Source organism: Haliotis rufescens, unplaced genomic scaffold (assembly GCF_023055435.1).
Source record: "Haliotis rufescens isolate VD_foot unplaced genomic scaffold, xgHalRufe1.0.p SCAF_11, whole genome shotgun sequence".
Classification (NCBI taxonomy): Eukaryota; Metazoa; Mollusca; class Gastropoda; order Lepetellida; family Haliotidae; genus Haliotis; species Haliotis rufescens.
Genome location: NW_025963791.1, coordinates 11,982,761 through 12,000,415, shown reverse-complemented (window position 1 = coordinate 12,000,415; position 17,655 = coordinate 11,982,761). Strand labels below are relative to the sequence as shown.

Below are 17,655 nucleotides of genomic sequence, written 5' to 3'. Positions count from 1 at the left end.
ACACCTCTGGGATGAACTTGGTCGACGTGTACGTCAACGTCAGAACACGCCGCAGACACTCCCACAACTGGCCAACGCGTTAGAAGCAGAATGGCGCAGAATTCCGCAGGACAGAATTCGTACACTTATCCAGTCAGTCCCGAGGAGATGCAGAGCCGTGATTGCTGCCCGGGGCTGTCACACGAGATACTGAGTTCAGCGCAACAGTTTTCAATGCCTTGGGACAACGACAACATGTGACGACTATCGAACTCCAAAATTTCATATTTGTGTCTATGATGTTAAATTAAATATATCGACTTTATGAGGTACAAAACATTTACTAAAAATCTACCTGTGCGTTTCTTGAAGAGTGTTCATACCACCGGGATTCATGTTTATACCACAGGGAGTACATGTTTACAACATAGGGATGTATGTTTAACTCACAGGGAGTACCTATTTATACCACAGGGAATACCTAAATATACGACATGGAGTACCTATTTAAGATATCGTGTCATGACTGTTATTTTACAGAAAGAGAAACAAATCTTCATACTTTAATCTTTTCTGTAGAGATCCACAAACGAAGTTATTTATGTATCTGCATATTCAGTTGTCATGTTAACTATACCCCCAACGAAACTAGGGTTTAATGGAGTGTAAAATGTTATGATCGGTCGGCCAACGAAAGATCAGCTGAGAACTGCCAGAGCTTTTTTGGAACCAAACCCTAACGCCCCAAAACGACCGAAACATTACTCGTTGACCATGCAATTCTTCTGTTCACGTGGGTTTGTGGTCATTCTTGAATTTTACACTTCAGTGAAAGGTCTGAGCTATTATTATTGTTGATTTTCATTATCCACACAAACACGTAAGCGCTCTACTCCAGTTTTTAATACAGTAATTGTAATCAGACTAGGAATGCGACGTCTACAACATAATGAACATCTTAGGGCCTTTGGCATGCTTCAAACTGGTAGAGATGTAGACCATATGTTCAATGTGTCTGAGTCTGTGATTTGCAGAATTCTGCAGATACAAAATGTAATTGATCGGCCCCGGGCGGGGTCCCCAAGGTCATCAACACAGGTCCAAGATTGATTTATCAAAAATCCAGCCCAGTCAATCAAATTGCTGATCCCTTGCGCCGGGCCATCGGAATTATTGTTACTGACCAGATAATTTGCATGCTCAGCGACCACGTGTTGTACCACCGTTTACAAATCGACACATCCTACCCAGACTCCAATGGTGTTTAAAGCGTAGAAACTGGGGAAATCGCCGATGCTTTCGTGTAATGTTTTCAGATGAGATCAGATTCTCTCTGGACTTTCTGGACAGGTGTGGACGTGTCTGGACGTCAAGGGGACGTCAACGAAAGGCAACATTTGGGGGTTGGTCTACAATAATACACCATATCGCAAATGCCTATTACCTTATTCAGCAAATTTCCGAAACCTCGCAGAATCTCTGTGGGAATTTTGTTCAAACATCTGCGTCCATTGCCTTAGCTATGAAACTATATAAACTGGTCACTTGATACATAGATACAGCTGTAAATCCCGATTGCCAAGAAGTAATTATCCCATTATCTATGCAAACATTTGATACATGTTTAAACAGACATTTCTAAAACACCTTTGGCAAACAACTGGTAAGAGCGACGGGTTTATAATCAGTACACTGGGCCAGGTGCAGAAAGAGGAGTGAGCAAGACTCCCTCAAATTGTCATTGGGAGATTAATTCGGACCATGCTACGCCGCTTAACCGAATGTTTGACTTATTATGGGGGTATGACCCGTTATCTCAAATATTCAATTTTTCACTCCACACCCCCGTCGTTTTCTTCGCTGAGTTTCGAAAGGGGCACGGATGGCCCAGTTGTCTTTGACAACGCAATTCGCTGTGCAGACGTGCTTCCCTTTGGCGCGCCAGAAACCAATGATCGTGGGTTCGAAGCCACCATGCTTCTAGGTTTGGCAGTACATACCCGTGATCGTGGATTTCACTAAAGTGGTAAACATCTGAGACATGCATCACTTCGGGCTTTCCCTCACATTAAGCTGACACGCTGTGGTATAACCGGAATACTATTCAAATCGGCGTTAAACCCAACTCTCTCACTCACTGTTAGTTTTGAATATCACCTACATTTTGCAGATTATATAAACATGAAGCTATTTGTTAAAGATACGAGCGCGTCCTACGCCTGCCTGTATATCATTAAAAAAGGACCTGGAAGTCAATGGGTTTTCGTAATATGTTTTACTCTCACTAAACACCTGACAGGCGACAATAAATGCTGAAATTGGATAGTTTATGAGGCAACATGTACTATTATACCGAGACGAAGACAAATAGAGAGGATACCCTGGACCCACAAAACGTTTGACACAGGATAACGATGCAGCTGTATTTGCCTTAACGATTGCCATTATGGAATGAATTATTGTTAACACTTTTATCCTTGAGCACGTGATTTACATAATGTTGCATCACATGTCGGTCAATAACTGCAACCATGCACGCAGTGCACACAACCGACATAACAGAATATTATTGACGTATATATAATTAGATTTTGGCCATGACAGCTTGTCGTAGAAACATGAAGGGCATGGAAACTGTCGTGCAGAAGAAAACATTTACCCATGTTTGATTGTTGCTAAATTGAAACAAACAAGAACTGGTTATTTTGTGGTGATGTATTTGATACGGGTGTGTGATTATTTTCCTTGCAACATATGATCAACATCGTTGAAAGAGCAGTTCTATAGAAACTACACTTACGATGAGTTACGATCGATTTCTCATTGAATTAAGAAACGATACATGTTTTCACATATAAATGCACAAAATCTGATAGGGTCGTTTCTAAACCTTGACGTCACCAGTTAAACAATGATCCAGATATACCGCGGAGGCATGTTAATAATTGACAGTGATAACGAGTGTTCAACATGCGATAAAAGGAGATCACTACAGTAACGGTCATGATACATGGTGATCGACAAACACTACAATCTAGATCATTACACAACTGCTGTGCAAGTCAGAACACAGGGTGTTCGACAGCTACGATGGCACTCATAATACCAGTGTTATGACATCGGGTGTTCAACATTCACTTCAAGGAAATCACTACAGTAATGGTCATGATACGTGGTATTCGGCAACAACTACAATGTAGATCATGATACCACTGCAGTGAAAGTTACACAATTACTACATTGACAGTCATTATACTGGGTGATCCACACTCACTAAATAGACAACCATTGCAGGTGGTCCACAGTCACTACCTTGACAGTCAGTATACTAGGGAGTCCACAATCACTACATAGACAACCATTGCAGGTGGTCCACAATTACTACCTTGACAGCCATTATACTAGGGAGTCCACAATCACTACATAGACAACCATTGCAGGTGGTCCACAATTACTACCTTGACAGTCATTATACTGGGTGATCCACACTCACTACATAGACAACCATTACAGGTGGTCCACAATCACTACCTTGACGGTCATTATACAGGGTGGTCCACAATTACTAAATTAACAGCCATAATACTGGGTGTTCAACAATCACTACAATGTCAGTCATGACACCTAGTGTTTCAAAGTATTAAAAAGGGGGTGGTCGGGTAGCCTAGTGGTTAAAGCCTTCGCTCGTCACGACGAAGACCCGGGTCCGATTCCCGACATGGGTACAATGTGTGAAGCCCATTTCTGGTGTCCCCCGCCGTGATATTGCTGGAATATTGCTAAAAGCGGCGTAAAACCATATTCACTCACTCACTGAAAGTATTAACGTTAAGACAACGGATGTTCGGGAAACGAGTGAATGTCAAGATGACCTCGCATGTATAAAATGTCCCACAGGAACCCCATGAACATCAGACACTTTCTGTCACCATTTAACCGACATTACCTTCGATGTTACCCCAGGTGCACTTCCGATTGGCTGAAGCAATTAACTGCTACTGGTTAGAAATCCTTCTTGCGACAAATATGATTTGATCAAATCTAAGCTACAAGCGCTGAAGTCTCTATCTCACCAAACTAATCGTTTACAATTAACTTCGCTAAGATTAATCACTTGTTCGTCAGCGAATGAGTGAGTGAGTCAGATTTACGCCGCTTGCAGGAGTATTTCAGTAAACGGTACCTTACTTTGTCATAAGAAACACTTTTGGGGTATTTTCAAAGTATCAAATTTTTTTGGGTAGTTTTATGTTATCTATACGTTTAAGAGTATATTTTAGATAGAATTGACGGTGAAAAGATCTCAACAGATTCACTGAATGCTGCATTCTTCTTTCGAAGGCGCATTTTGTACATACTGCCTCATATATAATGTTCGTTTATCCCCAACGATCCTGGGTTCGAATACGAAATCCGACCTGATAATGATTATTGGTACATCAAACAGTAATGTCACTTTACCCCATCCCCAGGGGTGTGCAGAGTTGCTATCCTTAGACATGTCAGGATCCAGTAGTCGCGGGATTGTGACGCGGGGTCCTGTATTAATCAATGTTGGTGGCCAAGGGTTGTGAATTGGTGTCCGTGATCGGCAGCATGGGTCCCTGGGGGTTTGTAGGGCTTTGGTCCCATTTCAAGCTCTCCTCGCCAATAGAACAACCACTGAACGACGAACAGACCAAAATGACGCCTTAGTGAGTTCATGACCAAATGTACTGCATCTGAACCACTTCTCTCAACGTAAAATAGTTGTATTCAGTGTCTGAAACTCACCATCTGAGAGCCTTAAAGGCCAGCATTTCTAAACAAACTGTAGGCCCAGTGGAAAAAAACTGTCGGCCCAAAACATTTCAGCTGATGCAACGAGACATACTCCAGCAATATAAATTACAAAACACAACCAGTCAACCGGAAGCTTTCACTGTTATCACACCAAGTTCCCGAAGACTCGGCGGTGATAGATGAAGCCTACATTTATCAGGAAATTATCAGCTTGTAAAACCTTTGCGACTAGAAGTCATACACCATTTGAAAGGTCTAATCCTACTGTTTATAAATATTAAAGTTATGTTTGTCACATCACTTAAACAAATGCTTAATAAATAGCTACTTAGATTAACTGCAGGCAGCAAGGGCCTGCTGACATTTAAAACTATCACCCGAGAACAAATCTGTCCTCCTCGGGCCTACGGGCCGATGTCTATTTTGAACACTGGTTATATTCTCAACCCAAAATATTCAGCGAAATATGTTTTAATAAATATGTTCCACCCGCTCTATTGTAAGCGAAGCATAGACACGAGAAACACATATATTTATATAGATGGCCTTTGAGGCTGCCAGGTAATCCAGCTGCTAAGTCAGTTTTAACCTCAATCTCCGATGTCCCAAAGATAACTTGTCATTTATAAAGATTAACAGGTGTGATTTATGGCGACAATGGCACTTCCTTCACTGAATAAACATCAGTGTCCTGCATCTAGTCGGTCTCTAAGCGATGATTGCTTCATCAGATGACCCACTGGTAGTGATGTCGCCATCACCTACCTTTGTAAATAACAACCGCTGCAAACATTTACAACCATGAACAGTTTCAGGGGTATTATGTTCAGCGTAAGCCGAGTTCATGTTTCGTCTATGAGGCAAGTCGTCTGTCTTGGTGAAGTGTTTATTTTCTATGTAGGGGAGTTGCTAAGAATACAGTAACATCGTGCATTTCACAATATCAAGCAGGGCACTGTGGTTTGGTTCTTTTCAGTGTCGTTCCTCGCTCAGGTTCCTAAATCAAATGACGATTTTCATCTGTACAGTGAAACCTCGTTAATCCGGATGAAATAGTTCCGATTGAATTCATCCGAATTAACAAATATCCGGATTAACGAAGTACGGGGTAATGTTATTTAGTATAAAATATGCATCTGTAAACTTTACGAAATAAGATTGGATTAAAAGGGGTCAGCAAATGCGTAAATGTGTATTATTATTATTATTATTATTATTATTATTTCAACAAATATTATTATCTTTCATTTATTTTATTTTTTTATATTATTATTATTATTATTATTATTATTATTATTATTATTATTATTATTATTTAAAACAAATGTTAGTAAAGTATAAATTCAAGTACTTATTCGTGTTGAGTCAGAGAGTGAGACAACTAATCGCCAGCACACAAAGTCAGCGATCTAACCCACTCAGCCGCCGAGGCTTCCACTGAATGCACGTGTGTGGTTTAACAGTGCCAGTCCACTGAGACACCATGCCGCAGTTTAACATGGATACCCACTCAGACACAGTCATCCGAGGTGACTATCCTTGTTTTATACCATTAATACGGGGCGCAAGGCAGGGTAACAACAAGGACCATATTTTAAAGTATTTTAGTGTGGCGCGGCTGGGACCCACTTTCCGCTCAACGAGCAGACGTTCTACCACTAGACAACGGAGGCGGTCGCGAAAAATATGATGTTTATGTTGGATGTCTTCAGACCCGGAACTCCCGAGTTTAGCTTGTGCACCAATAGCCATCCAACCGCTGGTATTTTTTTCATTATGTCATAAAACTCTTATTCATCTGTCAATGGGTTTTTCAAGCCTAAACATCGAATGAGACCGACTCATAGCCAGGATTCTGAAGGCATTGGGAAAACACGAATCAAACAATCTTGATGGACAGATAAAATACTTCACCCGTGAATCACCACAAAATATCAATATCGATTGCACATGTCCTGCATTGAGCCCCAGGGCGATACACGACTGCAAAAATATTTATAACCACCCAGAAGCTGCTTTTCCCACACGTATTTGAAGAGTTGTTACACGTCGGTCTTAGCAATTGTTGTGAGTGAGTAAGTGACTTGGGTTTAACGCCGCTTTGAACAGCCAGTGTGACAGTTATGTCAAGGCGTGTCAGCTTTTTGTGAGGGGGAAGGACAGCCAACATTACGCATAAATGATAAGTATCAATATGTATTCATCCATACATTCATTGGTAAACAATTATGTTAACTTTGCTTTTGACAAATTGAATAATACATTCAAAGACCACTTCGTAAACTGTCTGAAGTGGTCTGATTTTCGGGCGAAAAGAAGTTTCCGCATACCTTAAGATAATATAAGCGACAAAACCGGTACCCTTTCATAATAACAAGAATGGACAAGAGTCCACTGTACGATTCCGAAAACATAACCATGAATCACTATTAACTAATATAAATTCAAGTCATTCAAGCATTCCATTTTTAAAGTTCCCGCATACCTTAAAGATAAGCTTGATTGTGAGGGGAATGTCGAGCTGGTGCGGGTCTTAGATGTCAATACTTTGGGGGAATCCAGAACATTTGTAAGGTGCTGACAAACCAAGAAACCTGATCAGGGCGATTCTTGAATTCGAACCCATGATCATAGCTTCCTGGCTCGGCTAAGGAACGCAACTCTGCATGTTACAAGTATTGGTATTTCTTGCCTAGGGCACAGATGACAGCCAGACGGACATATATGTATGCATGTTGTACGATACAGAGACGAATTGTTGTTACTGTACCAGTAATAATGAGTGACGAGAACAGAAGCCGAAACCCGTATTATAAAATCAGACAAACGATGTGCATTGTCATCACTAAACGGTCACTGTTCAACTCCGAGAAATCTGTTTTGGTTTCATTTAGCGGCAATGTTTAAAGCATCGGTCAAGCAGAACCCAAATAAGAACAATAAACACAAGAATAATAAATACATGTTCAGAATATTTACCCCAAGAATGTTAAAACTGGCTCTTTATTTGTCATCGTAAGCCTGCGATCACTCACTAGAACCAAGAGTCCAGACACCGTTCTTTACAGGACACCGAGATAAAGTTTGCCTATCGCAATCTGTGGCGTCAAATAACTACCAATCATTCTTAATCAACAGCTGTTCCTAGGAACGACATATTAATACACCACTCTAAAGAAGTTAAGGGCCACACGATTCTTCCATATTACTATATTTAATCTGTCGTGCCATATTATGTTTAACCCTTATAGATTAACAAAAGTAGTATAAAAAGGTCTCGGTGGTCTTTATCTTCTTTTAAATGGGATATATGCACTGCCTCATACATTCTGTTTAACAGTAAACATCGTGAGGAGGTCGTTATGGCGCAATATTTACAAGCTACCATAAATAAAAGTGGTTGCAGCACACACACACGCACAAACACACACACTCTCTCTCTCTCTCCCTCACACAAATACACACACACACACACACACACACAAACAAACACACACTCTCTGTGTGTGTCTCAAACACACATTATCTCTCACAAACACACACAAAAACCCACAATCTCTCTCACACACACACACTCTCTCTCTCTCACACACACAAACCCGCACACACACACACACTCTCCCTCTCACTCACTCACACACACACTCTATCACACACACTCTCTCTCACTCACACACTCACACACGCACACACACATCCTCTCTCTCTCACTCACACACACACACGCACGCACACGCTCTATCACACACACACACCCTCTCTCTCTCTCACTCACACACACACACACGCACACACACACTCTATCACACACACACCCTCTCTCTCTCACTTACACACACACGCTCACTCTCCCTCTCAGTAACACACAGCCTATCTCTCTCACTCACACTCACACACGCACGCACACACTCTATATTCAACCACTGGCGTGACAGTATTAGACGTGTCTAAGTCGAACTGTTATATATTGAAAGCATGAAAACTTCTGAGATAAAGGATTTGGAATATTACAACCTAACGCTTGTCCAACACCCATATTCCCACCAGCACGCCCAGGCCCACACCCAGATCCCACCCACACCATACCACACCCACATCCCACATCCCATCTACACCACATCACACCTACACCTACACCTACACCCACATTCTATGTCACCACACCACACCACACCACACCACAGCATACGTACGCGCGCGCGCACACACACACACACACACACCTACACCCACACACACATTCCATCCCACCACACCACACCACAGCATACGTACGCGCGCGCGCGCACACGCACTCACACACACACACGCACGCACACACTCTATCACAAACACACCCTCTCTCTCTCACTCACACACACACACGCACACACACACTCTATCACACACACACCCTCTCTCTCTCACTTACATACACACGCGCACTCTCCCTCTCACTCACACACACCCTCTCTCTCTCACTCACACTCACACACGCACGCACACACTCTATCACACACACACCCTCTCTCTCTCTCACTTACACACGCACACACACACACTCTATCACACACACATCCTCTCTCTCTCACTCACACACTCACACACACGCACGCACACACACACACCCTCTCTCTCTGACTCACACACTCACACACGCACAAACACACTCTATCACACCCTCTCTCTCTCTCACACACACACACGCACGCACAGACACACACATGTGGAGGGGATAGCTGGTGTCCTTGAGCTATATGGGAGTCCCATAAATACGAGTGTCATCAGGACGATGATGCGATAAGACGTTTTATGAACGTTGTGTCAAACAGACATTCAAGCGCTACCTTTGGCCAGGCAAACTACATATAACAGTCTGATAAACGACTCAGTGGCAAAGGTAACTTTGATCTTGTTTAATGACATTTTGTTAGAAGCACGTGACTCAAAACCTCTTTTCTTAGAATTGTTTGATAAGCATTTTTTAGGAGTTGACGGATGACAAAGGAGCCAATTTATGGTTAACTACTTTATTACACAGTGATTGTAAAGCGGCGTTTCAGTACAGATCCTTATGCCGTTGTCCAGTAAGACTGACGGTATGAGGTGTAAGGGTTTATACCGAAACGTCGCTATCACAATATAATATAGATGTTGTTAACCATACTTTGTCATCTAAGTCATCTACTTCTAAGAAATGCTTATCAAACAATTTTATAAACGAGGTTTTGATGTACGTGCTTCTAACAAAATATTCAAACATTATGTCTACCTTCTTTTCTTTAAAGATTTATAGTTTACGTGTGTTAAATTTGACAACATTGAAATAAATTCAATTCACGTCGATCCTCTATAGTGATTATAATATAAGTAACGTTTAACTGTGAAATTATTTTCATATCCCGTTGTGATGTGCATCAGTTTAAAAGGAAAAGATTCTTTGATATCTGACCCAAATAGAAGTCGGCATGAAACTGCCCTGGTCCATGTGGTAGCTATAGTGTACGTGTATACAGGGGACACACCAACGCGGACAGCCAACACGACGCATAAATGATAAATCAATATGTATTCATCCATACATTCAATTGTAAACAATTATGTTAACTTTGCTTTTGACAAATTGAATAATACATTCAAAGACCACTTTGTACATGTATATTTAGACAAAGAATGTCTGATTTTCGGGCGAAAAGAAGTTTCCGCATACCTTAAAGATGATAAAAGCGACGAAACCGGTACCCTTTCATAATAACAAGAATGGACAAGAGTCCACTGTACGATTCCGAAAACATAACCATGAATCACTATTAACTAATATAAATTCACGTTATTCAAGCATTCCTTTTTTTGTCATGTCGGGTTTTCTTTCCGTCTGAACAATCTTCTTCCTCTTTTTTTTTTGTTGTTGTTGTTTAACGACGCACTCAGCAATATTCAGCTATATGACGGCGGTCTATAAATAATTGAGTCTTGACCAGAAAATCCAGTGATTGACATCATGAGCATCATTATATGCAATTGTGATACAATGACACGCAACAACCAAGTCAGCCTCCCGACAAGCATTGTCGCCTCTCGCGGCTAATTCAGCGATCTTCTTTCTCTAGTTATTCTTACCTTGTAAACTGGCCCAACTGGCCTTTTAACACGCCGCTGTACATTTTTTTAATACAATAACAATACACCCTTAACACGAATAGAGACAAGAAGGCCACTTACCATAGTAAGGTATCCGATCGTCAATGAACACTGAGACGCACGACGAGGAATAATATCTCCAGCTAACGGGCGTGACGCTGGTGATGAGTGTTACCAGGAGGACAAATGATATTGTTACAGGAGATCCATTAAATAAACAGAAGGAGAGCCGATTACACTCCTGAAGTATCTCGGGGGAGACTCGCCCAATCAGAGTAACGATGTTGATGTAATGATATCATCCTTGCCCTCTTCCCTACATGTCGACCTTCCGCAGGGAAGGATTAAGGTCAAGGTGATTATAATCAGACAGGGCTCCACTTAGTGATGGACATGCATTCACTTATCATATTTCTCATTTTAATAATATTACCTGCGTTTGTTTAAGCTTTATGCATTTCGTTGCTCGTTGTGTTTGCTGATATGTTTCATGGAAATAAATATTCACTGTGTAAATTTTGAGAAGGAAATTATTAGCGAAAGAGATTTCAAAATTGGATTTCGATGTCGTATTTGGCCCTTTGGTGCTTCTATGGCTAGAGCAAGTGACGGTATTCAAAGTTGGTTGGGTTGTGGAGGCTTCTTACACGAACGCCAGAAATCAGTATTCCATGATTGGGATCTGCTACGACATGGGAAATATTTCATTTCAATTAAACAATTAAAAACAGATCTTTTAAACCGATACGACACCTCTCTGAGTGACGAGGTGAGGAGAAATGGGGTTTAACGTCGCGTCCAAGATGATTGCATTATGTGCGTGCGTGTGTGTGTGTGTGTGACTGCTTGTACTTGTCCGGACTAATGCTGCCTTAATAGTGCTAGCCAACTGAGATACCATGCCGTGGTTTAACATGAATGCCCCATTCAGACAACCCTGAGCGGACGTTGTCTGCCTAATTTAAACAAATGATCCGTTGGTTATTGAACCAGTTAGATGTCATCTTTCCAAACGGTTCATTTTTTTCTTTTCCACCTCGATTCGCAAATTTCTAGCGAAAACAAACGAAAACACGAAGGTGAGGTGAGGTGAAATTGGGTTTAACGTCGCGTCCGAGATTATTGCACTTATATAGCGACGTGCATGCACGTGTATGTGTTTGTGTGTGTGGCTGCTTGTACTAGTCCGGACTGATGCTGATTTATAGTTCTAGCCCACTGAGATATCATGCCGCTGTTTAACATGAATACCCCACTCAGACACAGTATACTCACTCCAAACCGACCAGTCCTTGTTTTAGCCCCTTAATGCCGAGCGCGAGACAGGGCAACAACAAGTACCATCTTTTAACGTCTTTTGGTATGACGCGGCCGGGGATCGAACCCCGGACCTTCCGGCTTTTACCACTAGACCACGAAGGCGGTCTAAACACGAAGGACACAAGTATTTTCTACAGTTCACTCTTTTGGATGTGGATGCCATGGTACTCAGAAACGACAGGACGCTTTAAATACCCACAACGATATATTGTTTTGGTCTTCATGATATCAACGTTCGAAAAACAGTTTCGCTGATAATGTTTATACACTATAGGCTTGTCAGCGCCATGCCCGGGCGCATTTGTTTCATCAAAGTGGTAAAGGTCGCATCGAAAACCTCCTATCTTCAAACGTAGCACCACAATACAAACCTCGTTTTGAGATTAAGCAGCGCTTGGAATGAAGCTCGGCGACTACCTTTAATACGGACAAGCTGAGGATATTGCAGGTAATAAAGAGTATAGCCCCGCAGCTGATGTGACTGGTTAACGAAGACATAGTATTGATCCTAAAAGATCAGAGGTGATCGTGAAAACCGTAATGATTTGTCGCAGTGTAATAAAGTGATTATGTCACAACACTGCCGTTAGGCTGAGCAAATAGAGGCGACAAAAACCTTTCCATTATCATAACCAAACTTTTTGTTAGACATTGGAGCTATCAACGTCCTGTTTACTAAATTTTATGGTGATCTGGGGTGATGCACTATCGTGTCACTGGATTGCCGGGTTCACCGATCACTTGATTGTTTGTTTTTTTCACAGGCCGCCGTCGCATGGAAGGATTAATAAAAAATTACCTTTTTATGAATGGAGAAGTTCCACCGGTAGGGAAGGACATGCTCACGCTTTTCGCGCACACCTGGTGTCATCATGGATTTTCAGCGATCCATTTGTTTAATGTTCACAGCTATTTGACCCTCAACACCAAATTTTAATTCGGCGGATAATCTTGACTAATATCCTCTCGCTTTGATAATATATATTCTGTGTAGTAAAGGAAACGATTTTAAACACCTCGGAGTATATTGAATAGTTTGTATGCTGTTCTACTGTTTATCTCAAGTGTAAAATGCTATTCTACACAATCAATTAAAATAAAACAGTAAGCAAAGAGGGTTTGTGTGATCCTCTGTGTCAAAACCACAGGCATGGCGAAGACGGTAATAAAATGATCGAGTCACTCCATCATGTCACTTAAGATACTGTGTTTGTGCCCAAGCTGGGTATCCACTGACATTGTTAAGGAGAGTCTCATTAAATTCATTCCATAATCTACATTTCATATTTACATTTTGATGCAAAATCACACACTGATGGTTTCGAGTGGGAGGTGACTGGTCCTGAGTGAGTGAGTGAGTTGGGTTTAACGCCGCTTTTAACAGTATTCCAGTTATATCGCGGCGTGTCAGCTTTATGTGAAAGGAAAGCCCGAAGGGATGCAGGTCTTAGACGTTTACCAGTTCGGTGAAACCCACGAGCACGGGTATGGTGCTGACAAACCTAGAAACAAAATCGGGGCGAACCGGGATTCGAACCCACAATCATAGGTTTCTGGCGTGCCCAAGGGACGCAACTCTGCACAGCGAATCGCGGCGCCTTGGACGACTGGGCCACCCGTGCCCCCGACTGTTCCTGAGCAGCAGGACGCCTTTTGTTTCACATTTCAGGCCAACCGACTTCATCCAAGCGAAGGACTGCAGGTTATTATTAGTATGGGTATTATTATCAATGGATCAGTGTGTACTTCATTTCCATTCTCATCTTCATGGGGAGTATACAAATATAATGTGAAAATTTCAAACATCTTATGTATTTCTCATTTGTGTCTGTTATTTGAGGTATTTAATTGCAAACCATATATTTTGGACAGAGGGCATTCGAAGTTGTGATCGCCAATGTCTACAGTTCATATATACATCGCATGATGTTTACATCTTAGAAATATGGTATATGGTGGTATAGGTTGTAAGGTTGTTCCTGATGATTTTAAGAGGCAGCCAATTGAATGTTTTATCTCATTTCTTCAGGCCTAGTCTGCGTCAGGATGTGTCAGTTTGGTAAGACTTGACATGTATGTCAGGTGGTAGGAACACCTAGTCCAACAATTACCCCTAACCCCTTGAAGACCATACCGGCATTAAAAGGGCCTTTCAATCGGCTTGTTGTTTAATTTGTGGGTCCCTTTTCTAACAAAATAGTCTGGTAATCAGTATTTGCTGACATTTATGCGTGCTTCAAGCATAATCCCAGAAGCCATTCCGTTAAGGATAATTACTGACCCAGTTTTTGTTAAGGCTTTGATCAAGTTTTTCACTGTGGCTGGCTTACTCTAAGTACTTCGGTCTGACCAAGAGTCCAATGTCATGCAGGTCATGTATACTTTGGGAGTTAGAAACACATGCAAAGGCAAGTCAATCTTCACCTGAACAAAACACGGGAATGTACATGTATGTTACATTTTACCATAAAACGGTTAAAAGTTTTACTGAGGCCGTGAATGTTGTAACCTTGATCAAAAATAATTTGTGCAAGAGTTGTATGACACTCTTTGAAATATTCTCAGATAAAGCTTGCTTGTTATAATAACTATTGGAAAGATGGAAAGAAAGTTATCCCTCTTGTCATACAGGTCTTGTGGAGTATTATTAGTCAATCTGAAATTTTATGTCTAGATCTAAATATGGAACAGAGGAGGTGGTCTCAATGAAGCTTGTCTCGAGGGATAGCGGTGTACAAAGTTTTAAAATGAAACGTTTTGGCAGAATTGAATCGTTTCTTTCCAAGCACAACATTGAGTTTTCTAGGTATCAATTCCACTTACTTAGTCACAAATTAATTTCTGTGAATATCAAGCAAGTCCTTCCTTAGTTGGTTGTATTAAGAATTATGATGGTACATGCGCTGGGTCAAGAAATATCTCTCTCTTTGTTCAGAGTCTTATGGTGCTTTGGAAGAGGAGTTCGCATGTCTTCAGGCTTTAGTGAGTGAGTGAGTTTGGTTTTACGCCGCTTTTAGCAATATTCCAGCAATATCACGGCGGGGGATTCGAACCCGGGTCTTCGGCGTGACGAGCGAACGCTTTAACCACTAGGCTACCCGACCGCCCCCTTCAGGCTTTAGAGTCAAGTCAAAAGTTGATAGCGCTATTGCATGGGTTTCTAGGTTTGTCAGCACCATACCCGTGCTCGTGGGTTTCACCGAAGTGGTAAACGTCTGAAACCTGCATCACTTCGAGCTTTCCTCCAACATTAAGCTGACACACCCTGTTATAATTGGAATACTGTTAAAAGCGGCGTTAAACCCAACTCACTCACTCACTCACCCCAATGAATGGGATCATTTGGCCTTTGAACATGACTGAGCCGACGTCTTTTGGATGGCGGAAACAGACTCAAAGTCAAAGTCAAAGATGTTTATTGTATCAAAGGCCATCGGCCCATATACAAGTTCAGATAAATACAGTGGGTGAGAATTTACAGATTGGGAGATACAACAAAAATTATATAAATATAACATTCATTTAACAATCGGTGATAATCATGAGGACTTTCTAGGGTGAGGTAATTAAAATTATGAATTTCCACTCAACATGTTATTTCGTAGTTCCATCCCATGTTTTACAAATAAAGACAGTTTAAACATTACATCGGCATCATTCGATGACAAAATAGAAACAAAAGCTATTCTACTTGTCTTAGATAAGAAACATTCTGGTATATATTTAGTACGTAATTCTGCATAATAAGGACATTCAAAGGTAAAATGTATTTCGTCTTCTATTGCAGAGTTACAGAATGGACAAATTCTTTGTATTTTTTCAAGTGATATATTCCGTCCATAGTTAATCATAAGTTTTGACAAGCCAAGTCTGTATTTAATATATCCATTTCTTAGGTGACTATTTGTTAAAACTGATAGATATTTTTCTGGCTCTAATAGAGTCTTAAATGTTCTGTACAAATCATAACGTGAACTATTTTCCAAGTTGCATTGCCACCCTTGATAGAACATATTTATTGCTATTTTACGAAAATCATTTAGAAATAAATGTTGATCACCAACAGATTGGTTAAGCCATATATACCCATATCCATGTGAGAATAATAGTGTCCTAATATGCGATACCCATGTAACCTTACCGATACTATCTAAATGAAAGAGCATGTTATAAGCTTTTTTCGGAAGCCGATGTTCTGGCATACGGATGATATTAAACCAATTATTTAAACACTTTATTTGTGAATTAATGTAAAGTGGGTATCTTCCACATTCTCCATATATCATATTATTTGGTGTTGCTATTCCAACGCGAAGAAACTTTTTACATGCCAGTAGGTGAATTCTTTCTAAACATTCATATCTTCGGTAACCCCACACTTCAGATCCATACAATAAAATTGGCTGTATTTGAGTATCAAATAATTTGAAAAATACTTTTGGAGTAATAACTCCAAGTTTATGTGAAACAGACATTATATTAAGTAAAGCTCGTTTCCCTCGCAGTGATAAGTCAGATACACATTTGTTCATATTTAGTGTTGAATTAAACATTATGCCGAGATACTTATAACCATTAACTACATTAATTTGTTGTCCATTTAAGTACCATCTTTCCCTAAAATTTAAAGGACCCCCTTTTCTGAATACTATAATTTCTGTCTTATCTAAATTTACAGATAAATTCCATTCCTTAGTATATTTATCTAATACATTCAACTGATTCTGTAGACCAATAACAGTGTCAGATAGTAAAATAACATCATCGGCAAAAAGGAGCATAAGAAGTTCAAGGATGTCAGGATACATCTGTATACCATGCTTGCCGTTACTTGAGATTTCATAATATAATTCGCTTATGAAAAACGAAAATAACAGAGGACTCAGTATACATCCCTGACGTAAACCAGATGGGCAATCGATAAAATCAGTAACACCATAATCACTACGTACACATGACTTGATATTTGAATACATTGATTGTATTATATTAAACATCTTCCCTTGTAGTCCAGCTTTTCTTAAACAACACCATAATTTATAACGATCAACTGTATCAAATGCCTTTTTAAAATCAATAAAAGCAACGTAAACCTTGTGTTTACGACGTGTTAGACATTTTTGAATTGCAGCATATAATGTAAAAATATGATCTACGGTTGAATAATTTTTTCTAAAACCAGCTTGAACTTCCGGTATCTTATCTCTCATATTTGCCCAGTTAGTAAGCCTGTTATTCAAAACAGAGGTAAAAATTTTCCCCAGAACACTCATTAATGAGATCCCCCTGTAGTTGTCAGGGTTTCTCGGATCGCCTTTTTTATGTAGAGGGACTATTTCTGAACAAGACCAACTGTTTGGAAATATTTGATTATCAAAGAGTTTGTTGAAACATTTATGAAGAAATGGCATAATATCTAATTGGGAACATTTAAGCATTTCTATCAGCACTTGA

At 40.5% G+C, this 17,655-nt stretch overlaps 1 protein-coding gene across 2 annotated transcripts in view; it reads right to left on the bottom strand.

The window, feature by feature from the left end:
• LOC124141152 (serine-rich adhesin for platelets-like) overlaps positions 1-17,655 on the bottom strand; it is a 65,296-nt gene that overhangs the window by 28,623 nt on the left and 19,018 nt on the right. Inside the window, exon 1 of one of the 2 annotated variants that reach the window (XM_046509065.2) lies at positions 10,963-11,081. The exons of the other annotated variant lie outside the window; for it this stretch is intronic. The gene's annotated coding sequence lies outside the window, so the exon portion shown is untranslated. Of the gene's footprint in view, positions 1-10,962; positions 11,082-17,655 lie in introns of those variants that run through there. 2 annotated transcript variants of the gene reach the window in all.